Source organism: Podarcis erhardii (genome assembly GCF_964252035.2).
Source record: "Podarcis erhardii genome assembly, chromosome: 4".
Classification (NCBI taxonomy): Eukaryota; Metazoa; Chordata; class Lepidosauria; order Squamata; family Lacertidae; genus Podarcis; species Podarcis erhardii.
The window spans coordinates 36,789,861-36,810,721 of record NC_138508.1 but is presented as its reverse complement, the minus strand read 5'-3'; positions in this window follow the sequence as shown (position 1 = coordinate 36,810,721).

Sequence of the window (20,861 nt, the reverse complement as noted above, 5' to 3'; positions counted from 1 at the left end):
ATTGGGAAAAGGTGCCTTTCATGTAGGATATCTCATAGATTTAATATGTTTGGCCATTTTGTTGAATATGGTTTCTGATGGGGTATATAGTATAGATATTTCAATTTAATTTCTAATTGCTTTTTGGGGCAGGGGCAGACAGTTCTTTCATTCTTTTCCTGAATGTTTTCTAAGCATTATACCAATCATGTGACAGGATTAAGCACTGAAATAAATAATATGGAAAACAGTGGTTTTCTGTGCCAGGTAGCAAGTTCCGAGGTCCAGTGAGTTGGAAAAGGTGATGAAGAATGCAAGCCCATCATTTCATTTCCATATTGGGACGTTGCACTTATTGAATGCCTATCATACAATTTTTAAAGGTGCAAGTGCCCAGAACCACATGCAATCTTCCAATCACTTTTGCCTCAAAACTTCAATTGCACTATTTTACGCAACAGTTTGAGGAATACCAAAGAGTCTTTTGAAATATAAAGGGCAACAAATTAACTATGGCAAAAGCTTTTGTAGAATGTCATCTTTTCTGTGGGCTGGGCTGGGCTGGGGTGTGTGTTTGTGTGTGTGTGTGAGAGAGAGAGAGAATGAATGAACACACTCACTTGTGGCATGTGGTTCTCATAGAGATATCCAGAAGCAGATTGTTAGCTGTGGCAGAGCCAATTTGCTAGCTTTCTAATAGGTGGGAATATGTTGCTCCAAGTTACAAGAAGAGGCTGACTAAACATCAGGAAGAACTTTCTGATGGTAAGAGCTGATCAAAAGTGGAATGGACTTACTTGGAAGGCAATGGACTCTCCTTCCTTAGAGGTTTTTAAGCAGAGGCTGTGTGACCACCTGTCACGGATGCTTTATTTTAATTTTTTTCCCAAAGATCTTTATTGAAACTTAACATATATACATAATAACCAAAATTCCCAATGATTCCCTCACATAAAATATAATATCTAAATTACAACAGCTGCATAATAATACTTAATTATGAAACCCACCACCCACCCTCTACTTCCCTCCACAGCAATTCGACTTCTTTATATTTCTTTCTACCTTTTCCCCCTTGCATTCTATAATAAATTATTTTTGTTAAATTCTGGTTTTTCCTTCTCTCTTTATTGGTTTTGTTCTTGCTTACAATTCTTATTCTAAGCCTATTAGCATGTCATTTTTAGAACAATATTTTGACATATAATCTTCGAAATACTTCCACTCCATTCTTAACTTTTGATTTGATTGAGATCTTATTATTGAAGTTAATTTTGCCAATTCTATATACTCACTTAATTTACAATGCTTTAGTTGAGATTTCTGCATTACAGGGGGTTAGACTAGATTATATTTAGGGTCCCTTCTACCTCTACAATTCTATGATTCTAAGAAATACAACTACCACTTTTACAGGTGTGACACAGTGTTCATTCTGCACTTGCTAGGAAATGATCCTTCAAAGTAGCAGGAACCACATTCTCTCTATTGCTTTTGGCACTTGATAAAAACTGTTTTCATAGAATCTTAGAATTGTATAGTTGGAAGGGACCCCAAGGGTTTGTTTAGCAAGCCTATCCAGACAAGTAATTTCAACATGCCATTTTAGATTCAAGTCATTTTAGATTCATTTTAGAAATGCTGATTTTATTTTTATTTTGATAAGGTGTATGACAGGTTTTTTTTAACATTTGATTTTATTGTCATTTTGAGTGAGCATTTTATACTGTTTTATGTGAGTAGTTTAGAAGATTTGGTTGATTCAATGGTATGTAAATCTTCTGAAATAAACTGAATTAATAAATTAAGAAAATCTATATGGAAAAGCTGGGCTTTCACTGTTTGTAGAAAGTATGAAGTGATTGGGCAAAAGAGCTCCCCTCTGGACAGTGCCCCTCCATCAAGGAAAATGTCCCATCTCTCATGCTCACTTGCTTTACTTCTGATGGGAAAACAAATGTTAGCCCAATACAAACGGGCATATGTGGGATGAGCCAGCTCTTCAGATATCCTTGTTCCGGATCACTTATCCTTGCTGGTACGTTTGCTGATGGCAATCCACAGATATAAATTAAGGATCATTAGGGTGTCCCCCCCCCATTTGGATCCATTCCGTGCTTTAAAATAAATGCACCAGATTATCAGGCAATCATTCTTTTTGTAACACAGGATCACATTTAAAAGAGTCCTTCATTTGGAATCCTTACACCATTGTGAATTTAAAATATTACATTGTACTGGATTATGAGTTATTTACTGCTTTTCCTCTCCCAGAACTTGTGGCTCTTTTCAATTACAGTGTAAAAGCGCAGCTCAACGAAGGGCTGGAATGTATGATAGCAGTACGACCCCTCTGACAGTTTTAATATACCTGCAGTTGTAGGCATTATGGATGCTGAGACTAGCTGTAAATATTAAGTGATCGGTTTTCAGCTTCGGGATCTTATTTTCAAAATCTTCCCTGGGCAATAGTTCAAATGAGATGAATGGGACTGAAGCCTGCTGTGTTTTGAAAACCAAGATATAAAACTAATGCTAACGGCAGCATTACTGGACTGAAATTTTAAGCTGATGATCCATTTGGATGATAAACGTGGGCAGAATTTGACCTTTATATGTGGAAGAAAGAAACAAGGCCATTCTGATCCTCCTGAATGTATTAGGGGAAGTGGGATAAGTGCAGTAGGCTTTACCCCTCCCTCCAAAAATTAATTTAAATTACTGGGCTGGCTTCAAGCTTAACAGTTTTACCTGAAATCTTTTAGCTAAATAAGTACCTTTTTCAAAAATGTAAGGCTTCTAGCTAAGAGAAAGGTAGAATAACACTTAATATAATTGGGCATTAATATATGTTAAACTGCAGTGGAGTTTCTTTAGAATTGCAAATAATAGCCATCCAAATACCAGCAGCGTTCTTTGTGAACAATAAATGCCAATGAGTCCGTTCCCCCCATCTATAAAAGATTAGCCACCTTTCCGTAAAGGAATGTCATTTGCAGTATGCAAATTGGCTGCTTTGAAGCTCAGGCGTGAATAACAAAACCAGAAGACTAGTTCATCTGAGCAGGCTTAGAGATATTACTAAGTACACAACAGGTCTGCCGTAATCAAGACTATCATGTGTAAATCCTTTAATTACAATGTAAATGTGATTTATGCAACAGATTTATAGGGCAATAATAGCTGTTCATCTTTGTCAGAGCTGCCCCTAGGTCCCAGCTCACAAAGGACCAACGCCCGGCTGTAGTTATGTACAAAAGTCTTTATTGAAGTTCAGTTTCCATTTCAAAGCCGCAGCGTGCAACTCTACGTCTTAAAGCCTAGACCGGCGAAGTTCCGTCTGACTCTCCTCCCCTTCTACACCAGTTTAAGACTCTAGCCTTGCTCCACCTCTTCCTTAGCTCCTTCCTCCTCTGGGCCCTCCTGCCCGCTGGGGTTTCATCCTTTCTGGACTCTTCTGATGCTGACCCCCCTGATTCTTGCCCCTCCTTCCGGCGGGCTTTAGGACCTGGTTCCCTATCCGGGCTACCTGCTGTGCCGCTCGCCTGTACATTTGAACTTGGCGCGCGCGCCCAGCCGGCAACCTTCCTCTTGACCGTTCCCTCGCTCTCCGATGGAGGCGTGGCCAACCCTGACTCATCTTCTCTCGCTGGTGGTGAATACACTGGCCCTGATACCTGGGACTCCTCCCCCCCTTCTACGCTCTGGTGGGGAAGCTGGTCCTGATTTCCAACTGCTGCTCTGGGAGTCCCCGCTGGCCCCTTGCTTCTGGGGTGTCCCCCTTGGGGCCCCCCTTGCCCTGGCCATCGGCGCCCCCTTCTGTGAATCTTCCGATTCGCTGGAGAGGCTCATGGAATCTCTCGGGCTACTGTCATCTTCTCCTACGCTGCCCTCGGATTGCTCCCCCTCGCTCTCCATCTCCTCCCCTCCCTGCGCTCTCACTGCGTCCCTGACAATCTTTGATGAAAAACATAAAGCTGAAGGCACACAATGATCAAATTTCCCAATCAGTGTTCTATAGCATGCAACAATTTTCTTGCATTTGATCTTGCTACTGTGCCTTATCTATGAAATAGCAATACATTTGTGTTTGAAAAGGTAGGCAATATAGTTCCTGTGCTAGGCTGGCCATGTATTTGCTATTTGATGGAGCCCCCCTTTAAAAAAAAAAAAAGTTGTCTGGAACAAGTCCAATTTAATGATAATGAACCACAGAACAGAAGAGTAGAGACCCGTCAACTGATAGATCCTGGATAGTAAACTGTGCAGCCAGGCACACAGGTTACCTGGCCCCAGCTTACCTGCCTTTGGTGAGATGGATTGTTTTCCATTTTAACTTGTAACAATTATTATGCACCTACACATTAGGATTTTGGTTCGTCTTTCTTTATGACACATTGCTGCTTCTTTTTTTGCAGTACCTAAGTGCCCACTCCATCCTGTATAGTGGAGGAAGAGGCAGAGTCACAAGCAACATATTGTGTGGAATTCCAACATTAATGGGAGTGGACACAAGCCCCTCACACAAATATGTACTTATAATAGTGAAGATGGAGTGAAGCCTATAAGAAACATTTTTTTTAGAAGCAAGAAGGATGAAAGTGCCAATACTGCCCCCAAGTGCCTTCCACCTTTGTGCTGCGGCCTCCAAAGTAGGAGAAATGTTGTAGCTCCCTATCAATGTGATACGAAAAATACACCAATCCATAAATGTATCATAGGGCTGAAGTGCACATATGCATTCATGTATAGATCTGTGGACATTTTAATTTGTAGTTCAAAGCAGCCAATGAGAGTTCTCATTTGCCCTAGTGGGTTAAGTGGTTGCTGGGGGTGGGGAATTTGGGCCAGAGAAGAGCTCCACCAGCCCAGCTGCTCGCTTCCACTTTTGAGTCACAGCACCTGGAAGAGATAGGACCATATCTCAGTGGAAGTGTACCAAGTGGAGATGCAAGAGTCTGAACCTGGGACCTTCCCAGTTAAGGTTGGGGGAAACTCGGGAGCACTACTGCAGTTGGAATAGACAACATTGAGTTAGATGGACAAATGGTCTGATATTTGGTATAGGGCTGTTGCTTGTATTTCTAGGATGTTGTTTCACTATGTTTAACGGTAGTGATCTGATGTACCATAACTCCAATCACTTTCAAATTTGAATAAACTCCTCACTATTTATGTCCCACCCACATATATAACAGCACGGCTTGCTCAGTGGGAACACCAGCTTGTGTCTTCATCAGATGCAGCTTGCATGAATTTCTGGTGTTTTCTCCCATTAAGTATCTAGAGACACATACTACACAATAATGATGTCTTTGAGGCCATCTGCTATTGAGCTGGAAAACTTCCAGCTTCAAGATACTAGCAGTTTGTTATTGGGGCATATGCTTGTCACATAGAAAATCCCAGAGTCGTTCTCCCATCATCACCAATGAAAAGACGATACATAGCAGGGCTAAGACAGGGGGCCGGTCAAGTGTCTTCCTCAAGATTTTGGAGCATTGCCAGTTGGGCTAGATGGACTAATGGTGAGACTGCTTTCACACATTAATTTGGAAACAAAGTGCTAATGTGTTTATGTCACTTGGACCCTCTTTTACCCTGCCTCTGAAAGCTTTCCGTCTTTGCTTGAGTGGCAGACGTTTAAGTGCTTCTACAGCTTCATTTTGCATAATTTTAATGCAAAAATCATCATTTGATTATTCTCTCTTTACGTATTATCCAGACAAGTTATACCCGATGGATTTCATTCTTCTACACAGCTATTAAAGGTGCCAAAGCCAGGCTTAGCAGGGCCTTCCTATTGCACCAAGCTAGACAATTATACTTTTACAGAAAAGTCTAATTCTTTTGCAAAGCTCTCAGGTTTCGGTCCAAATGATGAAGTTCTCCCTTTCCCTAGCTATAGAGCTTTTCAAGCATCAAGAGGTTGGGCTGCTTTCCAAAGCTGAGAACAGGAATTCTCCCTTCCTTGCATTATCCCAGCTTGGAAAACAGCAGGACCTCCCATTGCTTTCAACTCAATATGAGAAGGGGTGGATTATCCTTGCATTGAATCTTTGACAGCAAGATGTTTCATCTTTTCTGCCCTACTCCAAGAAAAATAAATAAAATTCAGCAAAACAAGAAGTTGGTGGAGGATTAATGCTGCCTGCACCCACTTCTCTTCAGATAGTACAAACAAAAGTCATCACTTTTTCCTCTCTTCACCTTACAAATCAGAATTGTTGGAAGTTAATGAAGGTAAAGCACAATATTAAGTGCACCACAGAACTATTGTTTTAATTCAACTAAGAGTTTGGAGTGGAAAAGTTATGATTCAGCAGTACTAAGGAGTCCTAGTGTGGAAGCAGTGAGGGTGTACAGGCAGGTTAGCAAAAGCTATTTATGAATTTAATGTGTTAAGAGATACATTCTTTAAATAAATATGTGAAACCAAAATAGTTATGTAAAATTCATAAAGAGATTAAACTACACAGTAGGATTATAAAAACCACCTACTTATGCTAATAATAAGAATACTGTTCATAATGCATACATACAATTTATTTTGTTATTTATTTCAGATAGTTAGAAACCACTTAACATTCAGAATTTGTAAGTGGTGTACAACAAATATAAAAGCAGAAACAAAGAGAGAATAATGATTAAAATTCATCAAAAAGGCAGAAAAGTACCAAAATTCCTACAGAAATAAGCAAGTCTTTGTCACGCATCTGAAATTTAGCAAGGAGGGTGTCTGACTGCTCTCAGTCAGGAGGTTCTACAACACTGAATGCATGGCTTCTACTAGCTAAGAGCCATGCAGCTGAGCCATGGGGGACCACCAACAGAGACACCCCCCCAAAAAAGTAATTATTTCAATTTATTAGTCACTCGCCACATAAGAAGTCTCCAAGCAACTTATGAAATTTAAATAGCATAAAGTGTAACATATAAAGGAAAAATACACTATGATCAAAACCATGCAATAGCAAATAAAACAATTCCAATAAAATAGCACCAATAAACACCAAAATCATCATAATCCATCAGATGCTTAAGAGAGGAGATAATTTTTTACCTGGCACTGAAGGGATGCTAATGCCGGCACCAGGTGGACCTCGCTGAGAAGAGCATACCATAAGCAGGGAGGCACAACCAAAAAGGCTCTCTCCCTTGTTTTCACAATCCAAAGCTCCCTCAGAAGATGCAGCCAAAATGTGAACAGCGGAGTGCTTTTTAGCTTTCTAGCCCCATTCCAGACCTGCTTACAAGTTGGCAAATCCAACTCAAACACCTGAGGGGAACTATTAAATGCTGCTTGCTGCCACTAATATTCAGGGTCCACAGTGAAACTCTTGAATCAGGCCCTTTGATGAAGTTGAGATAAACTGGCTGGCTCCAGACATTCCACATTGCAGAATTAAGACCATGACAATTTATTTTATTTTATTTTATTTTACAGAGCAGATTAATGAGGGAATTCAATCAACCATATAATTGCTTGTTTCTGAATTATGTGTATGTGTGTGTGTGTACACACACACACACACACACACACACACAAACATTTTGATGCACACTGCTTCAGTCTTACCACATTAACTAATAAAGCAGAAAAGAAAAGTGTAAATGTATCCCTTTTTCTTTATAAAATGTTATTGCTGATTAATAGTAGACCTGGAATACCAACAATGCTAATATATTTTGTATCACAAATGAAATGCATTTGATAATCGTATGAAAAATTTGGTTATTCCTAAGATTCCCAATACGCAGCAAAAATCAATTTACTTTGGACACTTACCTCATAGGTCAACAATTTGGTGCCAGCAGCTGCCTGTGTGCCCAGCAGTACCTCATATGGCATATATCCTCTCAGAAATCCACAATGCACAAGAGACTGCTTACTTTTCTTTCTCAGTTTCTGTTTGTACTGGCTTAACCTCTTCCTCCTTTGAATATGCCCCCTCAGACAATTCCTTGAATACCATTCTGAATAGAGGAGAAGTATAAAGAGCTGCTCTATGTGAGTGAGTGTGGTGGTGACTGTTAGAAAAACATAGAGGCCTAACTTGAATAGTAGAGCGTCTGGCATCTGGTGGGCGGGGCTTTTATGTTGTGCTCTGGAATCAGCCCTTCCTTCGGATGTTCAGTTAAGTTCAGTTAGAGAGACCAACTGTCATTCTTGCCTCATGGTGTTGTTTTAGTTGCTTAGACAGTATGCTATTGTGTTACAATGTTCTTTACTAGTAAAGCTTTCTTTTACATACAGTGGACCCTCCGGATATGAATTAAATTCGTTCCGGGGGTCCGTACTTAACCCGAAAAGTCCGTAACTGGAGGCGCCACATCTGCGCACGTGGCACGATAGAGCGCTTCTATGCATGCGTGCGGGGCAAAACTCAGAAGTATACACTTCCGGGTTTGCCACGTTCACAACCTGAAAATTACGTATCCAGAGCGGTACATAACTTGAGGGTCCACTGTATACGTGAGCAGGGGCGTACGAATGGAGGTGGGTGGGATGCAGTTCACCCCGGGTGTCATGCCTGAGGGGGTGACAAAATGGCACACCGCAGGGGGCGGCACTTACCGTGGGGCCTGGCCTGCTGTGCACCCAAGCCACTCGTCTCTCCAGGGAGTGACGCGGTGGCTCTGGGCCCCACGCTGCCTGAAACGACAGCATGGGGCTTGCGTCCACCAGGCAGACTCTGCTGGCAGCTCACCGTGGTGCCCCCTTGGGCGGATTGCCCCGGCGCCCCCGTGCCCCCCGTGGGCGGATCCCCCCGCTACTCCAGGTGCTGGAGCAGCTAGCTACGCCCCTGTACGTGAGCCGCTTACTTTGCTGAAAGAAAATAAACCCTGATGAAGAATGGTGGAATATCCTAAACTGGCTGAGAGAGGGGATATTCCCACTCTGACAGGAGGATTGATTGTTTTAAGCACTCCCACCCTCCACAGCAGTGAGTAGGTGCTTTCTTCTAATTGATGGAAGGCACGGCCACACCATTTTGTGATCCTGTCTCTTCTCTTTTAGATGTGGCAGCCATTTTGTGTTATGTCACGCCTCTACTTCAGCCCTTTTGTTGTGCCATGCCATGCCATGTTCCCCCAAAATATTGACAGCCCTTGACTGTTCTAGCTCTTCTTTTAATGCACTATAATTGATCTGCAATAGTTGTAACGTTGATCATAAGCTCTGAAATAGTCACCGTAAGTCAGCCAAGAGCAAACCTTGGCTACAGCGTGTAGTTAGTGTAAAGAGAACTTAACCCTGAGACTCAGGCCACGTTCAAACTATACACTTAAAGCAACATGAAGCCATTTTAAACAGTCATGGCTCCCCCAGTATAATTCTGGGAGCTGTTGTTTATTAACAGTGCTCAGTTGTTTTAAAAAATACCCTGTTTCCCTCACAGAGTTACAATTTCCAAAATTCTACATTCCCAGAATTCTTTTGGAGGAGCCATGACCGTTTAAAGCGGCGTCATAGTGCTTTAAATATATAATAATAATAATAATAATAATAAATTTTATTTATATCCCGCCCTCCCCAGCCGAAGCCGGGCTCAGGGCGGCTAACAACACTAAAACAGTACAACATTATAAAACATTATAAAAATGGATTAAAATGAATTAAAATCAAAATTGATGGCAACCATAAACTAAAGTTTTGTAAAGATTGCCAGAGGAGGGAGTCAGGCTGCGCCCTGACCAAAGGCCAGGTGGAACAGCTCTGTCTTGCAGGCCCTGCGGAAAGATGTCAAGTCCTGCAGGGCCCTTGTCTCTTGTGAGAGAGCGTTCCACCGGGTTGGAGCCGCAGCCGAAAAAGCCCTGGCTCTAGTTGAGGCCAGCCTAACCTCTCTGTGGCTTGGGACCTTCAAGATGTTTTTATTTGAAGATCGTAAGTTCCTCTGTGGGGCATACCAGGAGAGGCGGTCCCGTAGGTACGAGGGCCCTAGGCCGTATAGGGCTTTGAAGGTTAAAACCAGCACCTTAAACCTGATCCTGTACTCCACCGGGAGCCAGTGCAGCTGGTATAGCACCGGATGAATGTGATCTCTAAGCGAAGACCCCGTAAGGAGTCTCGCTGCAGCATTTTGCACCCGCTGGAGTTTCTGGGTCAGTCTCAAGGGCAGCCCCACGTAGAGCGAGTTACAATAATCCAGTCTGGAGGTGACCGTCGCGTGGATCACAGTGGCTAGGTCAGGGCGTGAGAGGTAAGGAGCCAACTGCTTAGCTTGGCGGAGATGAAAGAATGCCGCCTTTGTTATAGCTGCAATCTGCGCCTCCATGGAGAGGGAGGTATCGAAGATTACACCCAAACTCTTAACGGACGGTGCTGGCACTAATTGCACCCCCGCAAGAGATGGGAGTTGCCCCCTCAGCCCCCTGTCGTCCCGTCCCAGCCAGAGGACCTCTGTCTTCGAAGGATTTAACTTCAGCCGGCTCCCACGTAACCATCCAGCCACAGCCTCCAAGCATCTGATCAGTGTGTCTGGGGCAGAGTCCGGGTGGCCGTCCATCAACAGATAGAGTTGGGTGTCATCAGCATACTGATGGCAGCCCAGCCCAAAACTCCGGACAAGCTGGGCGAGGGGGCGCATAAAGATGTTAAAAAGCATTGGGGAGAGTATTGCACCCTGGGGCACACCACACACCAAGGAGTGGCGGGATGACAATTCCCCCCCAAGCGCCACCCTCTGTCCCCGACCGGAGAGAAACGAGCGCAGCCATTGAAGGACTGTGCCCTGGATCCCCACGTCGGCAAGGCGGTGGTCCAGGAGTTCGTGATCGACCATGTCGAAGGCTGCTGACAGGTCTAGAAGAATCAGCAGCCCCGACCCGCCTCGATCCAGCTGCCTGCGGAGATCATCTGTTAGGGCGACCAGAGCCGTCTCAGTCCCATGACCAGCGCGGAAGCCGGACTGGAATGGATCCAGAGCCGATGTTTCATCCAGAAACCTACCAAGCTGTTCAGCAACCGCTCTCTCAATCACCTTACCCAGGAATGGAAGATTCGAAACCGGGCGGTAATTGGATAGATCTAAGGGATCTAATGATGTTTTCTTTAAGAGCGGGCGCACCACTGCCTCCTTCAGTTCCCCTGGGAATGTCCCGGTGCCAAGGGACAGATTGATGATATCCCCCAGGGGGGCCCGCACCTCGTCTGGACACGCTCTAATCAGCCAGGACGGGCACGGGTCGAGAGGACATGTGGTGGGCTTTCCAGCTCGGAGGAGTCTGTCCACATCGGCTGGGGATATCCGGTCAAAGTGGTCCAATACTGAACCCGAGGGCAGTCGAGGGGCCTCCAGTTCCTTTATTGTATCCAAATTGGCAGGGAGGTCATGGCGGAGCAACAAGACCTTCTCCGCAAAAAAGCTCGCAAATGCCTCACAGCTGTGTGTCAAATTGTTATTTAAATTTGGCTGTCCTTCGAGGGACGTTAAAGACCGAATTATACTAAATAATTGTGCCGGGCGAGAGCTAGCGGATGCAATGGAGGCCGAGAAGTAAGACTTCTTAGCGGCCTTCACTGCCATCTCATAGGTTTTCATAAAAACCCTATAAGATGTTCTTGAGGCTCCGTCACGGGCACCCCGCCATACTCGCTCTAGCCGTCTGAGGTCCCGCTTCATTTTCCGGAGCTCCTCGGTAAACCAGGGAGCCCGGTTTCTGCGGGGTCGCAGAGGGCGCTTAGGTGCGATCTCATTGATGGCTGCCAGGAGCTGGGTATTCCAGGCCTCAACAAGCTCAGTCAATGAGTCGCCAGGGGGAGAAAGGTCCCGCAAGGCTTGACGGAATCTATCAGGGTCCATCAGCCTTTGCGGGCGAGCCCAAATTGGCTCGCCACCCAAGCAGGGTGGGGGTGGAACGTCAATCCTGGCTTTCAGGGCATAGTGATCAGACCATGGCACCTTCATCGAAGGAAACATGATCACATCTATACCGATGCCAAAGATCAGATCCAGCGTGTGGCCTGCTTGATGTGTGGGGCCCGAAACAAACTGGGAGAGCCCTAGTGTCGCCATGGAAGACACCAGGTCCAGAGCCTGCGAGGAGGGAGTGGCATCAGCATGGATGTTGAAGTCCCCCAACACCAATAGGTTAGGGAACTCCAAGGCCCAGCCGGCCACCGCCTCCAGCAGGCCTGACAGGGTGGCTGCTGGTGCGCTGGGTGGCCGGTACACCAGCCAGACAGCCAAGCTCACCTCGGAGCCCCACACTAGGCCAACACATTCAATGCCGGGGATCGATGGCGATGGTAGAGCCCTGAAAGGACAATCTTCCCGGATTAATAACGCCACCCCTCCCCCCCGGCCCACAGTCCGCGACTGGTGGAGGACGGAGAAACCCGGGGGCGCCATCTCTCGTAAGGTAACAGTATCCCCTTCGCGCACCCAGGTCTCCATCACACATGCCAGGTCAACCCCCTGCGAGGTGAAGAAATCTCGCAGGGTGGCGGTTTTGTTGCCTATAGACCTGGCATTGCACAACACCAGTGACGGAGGTGAGTAATCCTTGCTCACCCTACCCTCGTCTCTCGGGATGGGGCGCAGATTGGAAGGGGTACGAGCATATCCGTATCTCGATCCCCTTCGCCTATGACATCTGCCCCCACCGCCATACCTCCCTTGCCCCTCCACAGTAGGAATCCCAAGCCTCAGGCTCACCTCCATTTACAGAATATAAAAGCAAACAAACAAAAACAATTATACGAAAATAAAGCCAATCCCCACCTCACTCCACAACCACCCCACCCCAACCCAAAATAGACCAAAACAAAATAAAAATACATGGATAAAAATCACCGCTTATGGTGGTACAACAAAGCAAAACAAAACAAAAAACCCACACAGTTTAAAACATATAAAAACACTTCAAACAACCGTTGCCGCAGCACCAATGTCCCCAAAGGTGCGGCAGTGATGAGCGTAGGCCCCGCCCCAAGGCCTGATGGAGAGTGGGCCTGCAGGGGGAAGCCCTCCCCACACGCACGGCGAAGCGGCAGCAGTGGTGTTCCGAGGCCTCCTTGAAGCCTTATATGCTGAGGTGGAGTCTGGGGCCCGCCCCCAGGCCCAAGGTGGAGAATGGGCTTGCAGGGGGAGCGGTCCTCCCCAAGACTCACCGGCAAAGCGGCAGCAGCAGTGTCCCGGGCCTACTTGGAGTCTTTTATGCTGAGGTGGAGTCTGGGGCCCGTCCCCAAGCCCAAGATGGAGAATGGGCTAGCAGGGGGAAGCCCTCCCCACACGCACGGCAAAGCGGCAGCAGTGGTGTTCCAAGGCCTCCTTGAAGCCTTATATGCTGAGGTGGAGTCTGGGGCCCGCCCCCAGGCCCAAGGTGGAGAATGGGCTTGCAGGGGGAGCGGTCCTCCCCAAGACTCACCGGCAAAGCGGCAGCAGCAGTGTCCCGGGCCTACTTGGAGTCTTTTATGCTGAGGTGGAGTCTGGGGCCCGTCCCCAAGCCCAAGATGGAGAATGGGCTAGCAGGGGGAAGCCCTCCCCACACGCACGGCAAAGCGGCAATGATGTGACTGTGCACCATACAACACACACAAAGGCTAAGCCAAAACTTCTCTTGGCTTAGTGTGGTGCAGCAGTAAAAAGGACTAGGGAGGAGTCCTATCTGCAAGTTCCTCTTTGGGAGCTCACATGTTCTTGCAGTCTCACTAAGCCAAAGTTTGGTTTCACGTGTTATGCAAAGTAGGTCAGCCTTACTTCATATTTCCTTTCAAGTTGAGGTATTTAGCCATAGGACAATGCTTACAATCATTCACAACTCTATAAACAGCTATGTCTTTACAATAATAAAATCATTTATTCACAAGAGGGATGAGAGTTCTTATGTTACCTTATGATAAGAGAAAAGCGCTACTGCCTTTCTAGTAAAAATAGGGCCTCCATTGCTGTGCCCTGTAAATGTATTCATTTACTAAGTTCTGTTTGGTCTGCTAGGGAGCACCCTGCTTATCTATGAACAACCTGATCTTTTTAGAAGAACATTGCAAAAATAAAAATAAAAATCAAATCCCATTTCTGCAATATTAAATTGCAACTTTATTTTGCCCTAAGCAGTTTTTTTTAATGCTTTTTGTAGAAGAGAAGAGAATTTTACTTATTTTCCTCATGGATCATTTTAAACATTATGGTTATGGCACTGAAACACTTGCAGAGCAAAATTGGTGATTTCATACACTGGGGTTTCTTCGAAGTAGTAGAACATTTTCATTTACTTAGGAATAAAAACGATGCTACAGGGAGCAGCAGAAATAGGACTTTAACTGAAAGACACCCTTGAGGTATTCTGAAAGAGCTGGTGGGAAATTCTAGGTATTAAAACTTTGATATGCACTAGGATAGGATGGTGTCTAGTTAATTTTTCTACCCAGAAGACGGGTATTCAAACCCAATCTCTTATCAACTTTTCAGAGAGAAAATGCTATTCAGAGACTTCTAGCAACAGTTTGGATGTTGTGAGAAAGGACATGGATTTGTTAATTGTATTTTCAAATCACTTTTCGGGTTCATCGTTTTTTATGTACTTGAACCACAAAAATCTAACACAAGGTGTACTTTCAAAATACTTTCAATAACCATGCAATATTTTCCTTTCTTTATACGAGACAAAAGATGCATGTTGAAAAAAACAATTTTCCACCCACCAGAAAAATAAGGAAAATGATGTGTCTCCAGTTTTTTGGTGTGTGAACAAGAAAGCTATATTATACATTCTGGGATGTTGCCGCTCTTTATCATGTTCAAATATGCAACCTCCAAATATTCTTTTTTGGGTAAAGTCAGTGCTAATTGATAATTTAACTTCCAGATGGATTCAATAGCAGCAAAACATTAGATTTTTCTGCTAGAGTTTTGCCTGCTCTTTACTTTGCTCCCCATTCCTTCTCCAACCCTCTACCATAGAAACATACACAAAAAAGGCCCCAAAGAGATAGGTACAGTGGTACCTCTGGATGCGAACGGGATCCATTCTGGAGCCCCGTTCGCATCGTGAAGCGAACGCAACCCGCATCTGTGTGTCTGCACATGCGCGGGTCACGATTCGCCGCTTCTGCACGTGCACGTGACGTCATTTTGAGCGTCTGCGCAAGCGACGAAACCTGAAAGTAATACGTTCTGTTACTTCTGGGTCGCCGCGGAGCGCAACCTGAAAATGCTCAACCTGAAGCAACTTCAGCCCGAGGTATGACTGTATTAGATTGGTGGTTTCCAGAGATCCTTTACTAGCTGAACGCTATTTTCTGATTGTTACTCTAAGCCATAGAGAGAAGGGTTACTAAGGAAACCAGGAACTATGGTAACCTGGGCAACCTTACGGGTCCCAGAGAAAGATGGGGGACCCCCCCCCCATTCATAGTATATATGTGTGTGTTCAGCTGCAGGTCTTATTCCTTTCTTTAGAGAACAGATGCAACAATATTTTCATTCTTTCCCCCCTCAAGAATCTAGAAGAATTTCATGAATCATGTCAAGTGAGGAAATGAAAGACACTTTTAAAAACAGGGTCTCTACCTGCTGAGTGCAATTTGAAGTTGTGCTAGGCCAAATCATCCAAGATTAAAGATGACATTAAGAAAATGTACTATTTTTGACATGTTCTTATTAACTCAGCGGCATGCTAAAGGTAACATGCAATTATCAAAGGGGTTTAATAATTGGTATTGTTACACACCACCCCAATCTCCACAGCCATGCAAGATTCCAGAGGTTACAGGCGCATACCCAGGGTTCGTGTTTGGAATTTGGAAATGAGGCACAGTGGAGACAGCGGTGTCTTTATAATATATGGTTTATTTACACATACAGTGGTACCTTGGTTCTCGAACTTAATCCACTCCAGAGGTCCATTCAACTTCCGAAACATTCAAAAACCAAGGCACAGTTTCCGATTGGCTGCAGTAGCTTCCTGCACTCAAGTGGAAGCTGCATCAGATGTTTGTCTTTCAAAAAACCTTCAAAAACTGGAACACATTATTCCTGGTTTTCAGCATTCAGGAGCCAATTTGTTCATCAACTAAGCCATTCGAGAACCAAGGTTCCATTGTATACTGTGGAGGGGCTCAAAGCATTACACTCCTATTGGATCTTGCTCCCTCCATAAGCACTGCCCTGGATCCAAAAATAAATACCCCATGGTATTTGTTCTGCAGCTCACAGTGTTTTGCAGACTGCCCCCCTTCCCCTCCAGCTCACATCACAGCAAAAACTCTAAAACTCTATTCTCAGGCTTTTGTCTTTCTAACTAATTCTCAGTTAACAGAGGGGTCTCTCCCATTTGTCTTTTTGTCCCATTTGTCTTTTTGATAAACTTTGTCAGGCACAAAGCCAGTGAGGTGTAGTGGTTAAGAGCGGTAGACTCGTAATCTGGTGAACCGGGTTCGCGTCTCCGCTCCTCCACATACAGCTGCTGGGTGACCTTGGGCTAGTCACACTTCTTTGAAGTCTCTCAGCCCCACACACCTCACAGAGTGTTTGTTGTGGGGGAGGAAGGGAAAGGAGAATGTTAGCCGCTTTGAGACTCCTTTGATAAAGCGGGATATCAAATCCAAACTACTCCTCCTCCTCCTCCTCCTCCTCCTCCTCCTCCTCCTCCTCTTCTTCTTCTTCTTCTTCTTCTTCTTCTTCTTCTTCTTTATCCCAACTATGACCCACCCTGGCTCCTAGCTTGTATTTTTAGCATGGCTTATATTTTAACATGCTAATTTCAGCATCCGGCACCCAGGAATTAGAAGGGGAGTCCCTTCTACAATATAGCCCTTTTCACTTGTTGTAATACACATGTAGGGGTGCTGTGCACTGTGGTATAGTTCATAGTGTTGCATGCATATAATGTGTAAAGAGCTGCTGTATACAAAACATTATATAGTTGATTTTCCAGCTTGAATCTTGACGACCTACCCTCCAACATACAATGCCAGAGTGCATATGCAGGATCTCTTAAAAGGTAATTTTGTGTTGATCCTGAGGGTGCATACTTGATTAAGAATAGATGAAGTCCATTTCGATGTGACATCCAGGTCCACCTAGCTCAGCGTTCTTTCCAATACTCCCAACAGCCAACAGGTACTAAAAGGCCTATATTTAAAAAGCCAATTGTCCATTGATGGATTTTGGTTGACCTTCTGCCCATGCCTGGATTATAGCAATTGTGAAGTCAAGTAATGTGTGAAGCAGCTTTATATCAAAATAATAAGTACCATTTGCAGGGGAGGGGACAGAACTGACTTGTGCATGAGCTGTGTTTGAGATATTCAGCTTGCAAGCACTTAATTCGGGGGGGGGGGATAGAGGTGTGTGTGCATTGTAAGATGAATTAACCTGTTTCTCCTTAGAGATCTGACTCCCTGAACCACTTCCCAAAAGAGGTCCAGGAGTTCATGCACCCTATTCCCCAAACTGCTGTCAGCTACATCCCATTGCCAAACTCTGCTTTCCCTGGGCCTTACCTCTGCCCTGTGATGGCTATTCAGGAAATGGCACAGTAAGTATATTATACATGCATACGTAATACATTTATTGAGCTGACATTAAAAAAGCAGTGAAGTCGAAGATAAAGGCAAGGGGCAGTACTGCCCTTCATTGGCTGATGAGATGCACAACAATAGAAAATAAGATTGTAATGAGGTCACATCAGGATTCCTCATCTACTAAATGTCACTTGGGGATAGAAGAAAAGGAGAAGTGAGGCTGCTGTTTTTAGTAGAAGCAACTCATCTCCTGAAATGTGTACTACAATAAAACATCTGGTCTAAGAAAGTCACACCACCAGCAATCTCACAAACTACCTGATCCTATGGTTTGCTACACTAAATTATGTCAGCATAAAATGTAGCTGTGATCCTTTGCACTCTTAGCCTTAGAGAGAAAAACAGTACCAGAGGAAGTAAGAGAAAACTTAGTAAGATGGATACACATTCCCACAGGCCTGCAGCAACTTCCGCCGCCACCACCCATTCTAATATGTTTAGGAAAACAAGGGTTTCACTTGCAACCACCTCGGTGGGTTGCCAGGAAATAAAGTGGTATTTAATGTTTACCATAGGTATATATCTCACCCAAAGTTTGCATTCTTAGTATGCAAATCTTAGTAACTTGCAATACTTGCCTCAAATGTGATACAAGGGTTTCAACCATCCAAGTTTCTCTATGCTTTTACATGCACAGACACCCCACCAAATCCCCTCTGACTTCTAATTCCCATTCACCCATAAATACCCACTCCCTTCCCAGTGCAAGTCTCCAACCATTTACTCATATTTGACTTTCCCATTTTTTGAGGATGTGGAAATACACACTGGGATGGAGAGGACTATGCGTGTGTCTGTGTCCCCGACTTTTATATCTGCCCCCTGAATGTTCATATACCTACCTTCCTCCTCCTCCTCCTCCTTCTTCTTCTTTTCGTTCTGCCCAGACACTGAGGTCCAGCACTGAGGGCCTTCTGGCGGTTCCCTCACTGCGAGAAGCCAAGTTACAGGGAACCAGTCAGAGGGCCTTCTTGGTAGTGGCGCCCGCCCTGTGGAACGCCCTCCCACCAGATGTCAAAGAGAAAAATAACTACCAAACTTTTGTTGTTGTTGTTTAGTCATTTAGTCATGTCCGACTCTTCGTGACCCCATGGACCAGAGCACGCCAGGCACCTCTGTCTTCCACTGCCTCTCGCAGTTTGGTCAAACTCATGCTGGTAGCTTCGAGAACACTATCCAACCATCTCATCCTCTGTCATCCCCTTCTCCTTGTGCCCGCCATCATTCCCAACATCAGGGTCTTTTCCAGGGAGTCTTCTCTTCTCATGAGGTGGCCAAAGTATTGGAGCCTCAGCTTCACGATCTGTCCTTCCAGTGAGTACTCAGGGCAGATTTCCTTCAGAATGGATAGGTTTGATCTTGCAGTCCATGGGACTCTCAAGAGTCTCCTCCAGCACCATAATTCAATAGCATCAATTCTTCGGCGATCAGCCTTCTTTATGGTCCAGCTTTCACTTCCATACATCACTACTGGGAAAACCATAGCTTTTACTATATGGACCTTTGTTGGCAAGGTGATGTCTCTACTTTTTAAGATGCTGTCTAGGTTTGCCATTGCTTTTCTCCCAAGAAGCAGGTGTCTTTTAATTTCATGGCTGCTGTCACCATCTGCAGTGATCATGGAGCCCAAGAAAGTAAAATCTCTCACTGCTTCCATTTCTTCCCCTTCTATTTGTCAGGAGGTGATGGGACCTTTTAGAAGACATCTAAAGGCAGCCCTGTTTAGGGAAGCTTTTAATGTTTAATAGGTTATTGTATTTTAGTATTTTGTTGGAAGCCACCCAGAGTGGCTGGGGGGACCCAGCCAGATGGGTGGGGTATAAATAATATATTATTATTATTATTATTATTATTATTATTATTATTATTATTAAGCACAGTACTTCCAGTCAAGTTCCGGGTCCCCTGAACTGGTGTTTGTCAAAATGTAAAGAGAAGAGTGATCAGATGGTGGATCTCTGCAGTCATCTATTTTGATTCTGAGAGCAGCACTCTCCATTGTAACTCTGGAGGAAGAGGAGGAGGAGGTGGGGAGCCAAACCTCTGGGACTCGCCACTAAATTGATTAGGACTAACCCCCCCCCCCCCCCCCGCCCATAGATATGACAGTATCCCATCTTTTTTGTGGGCATCAACCACTGAATAGGCAGGGATAAAAACTAACTCTGCTTGTCCCCTGGTTCCTTCGCTTTTTACACCTTTACCAATGGCACACTATCAACAATGTAGATATCCTGGCATAATGTTACAGTAGTGCAGTGTACATAGAAGATGTACACTTACATGTATATTTACATAGAATATATTGTAATATTCAGCCCGTGCGCAGCATTTCTTTCTGGACAATGCCCCCCCCCCCAGGCCAATGGTAGACAGGGCCAAAGGCAAAAACCAGTTGAGAAAGACATTATTGGAATTCAAGGACACATTGAAGCCAGAGAAAGAAAGAAAGAAAGAAAGAAAGAAAGAAAGAAAGAAAGAAAGAAAGAAAGAAAAGCAGGACCAATGAATGGTCCTTCATTATGTCAACATATCTCTGGTTTCACTGGAGCATGAGGATTTAGTAGCAATTATTATTTAGTATTACTTAGTAGCAATTATGAGCACCGCAACCCCAGAGTCGATCACAACTGGACCTTAATGGTCGGGGGTCCCTTTACCTTTACCTTTTATGCCTTGCTGAACAGGCATAAAGGCATAATTTGAAGATAGGATTTGTACTGTTATTTGTTTAAAAACATGCAAATAATGCCTTGCCAGTAGTTCCCTGTGAAACTGAATCTTTAAAAAGAAAAAGAAAATGAAATCATGCTAAAATTTGTAAAAACAGTACCTTGCAGTTTGAAAATTAGCTGCTGGGTTTTTTACATATTTGGGTGGGAGAAGCATTTGCCAGCTCAGTGTGTTTGGTTAGAAGTTAAGGCTATATGAAATGACTTTTATTTATTCTTCCACTCACTCTAGATGTGTAGTACAATTCAAATCTCACATCATGAGATGTTTTCTGACTTTTAAATAATTGTTATCTGCTGAATAATTATCAGGTTTGCATCATGCATCCATATTCTGGACACTTTCTCATGTGCATTTTTGCTGAAATAACAAGGATGTGCCTGTAGTTGCTATAACTTTTATAACTTGCAGTAGTAGTATGTGTTACACACATGCACTCTTGTTTGTTTGTTTTTAGATGACATGCACGGCTACTTCTCTGAATGACAACCTGAAAATGCAAGCACATGATCATGAATGAATTCTTGTGTAGTCTGTGATGAGCTGGATGTAAAATTCCTGGATCTGTGGCAGTCTGGTGCAGCGGCTTGGAAATTCTAATGCAGTTTAATTTAAA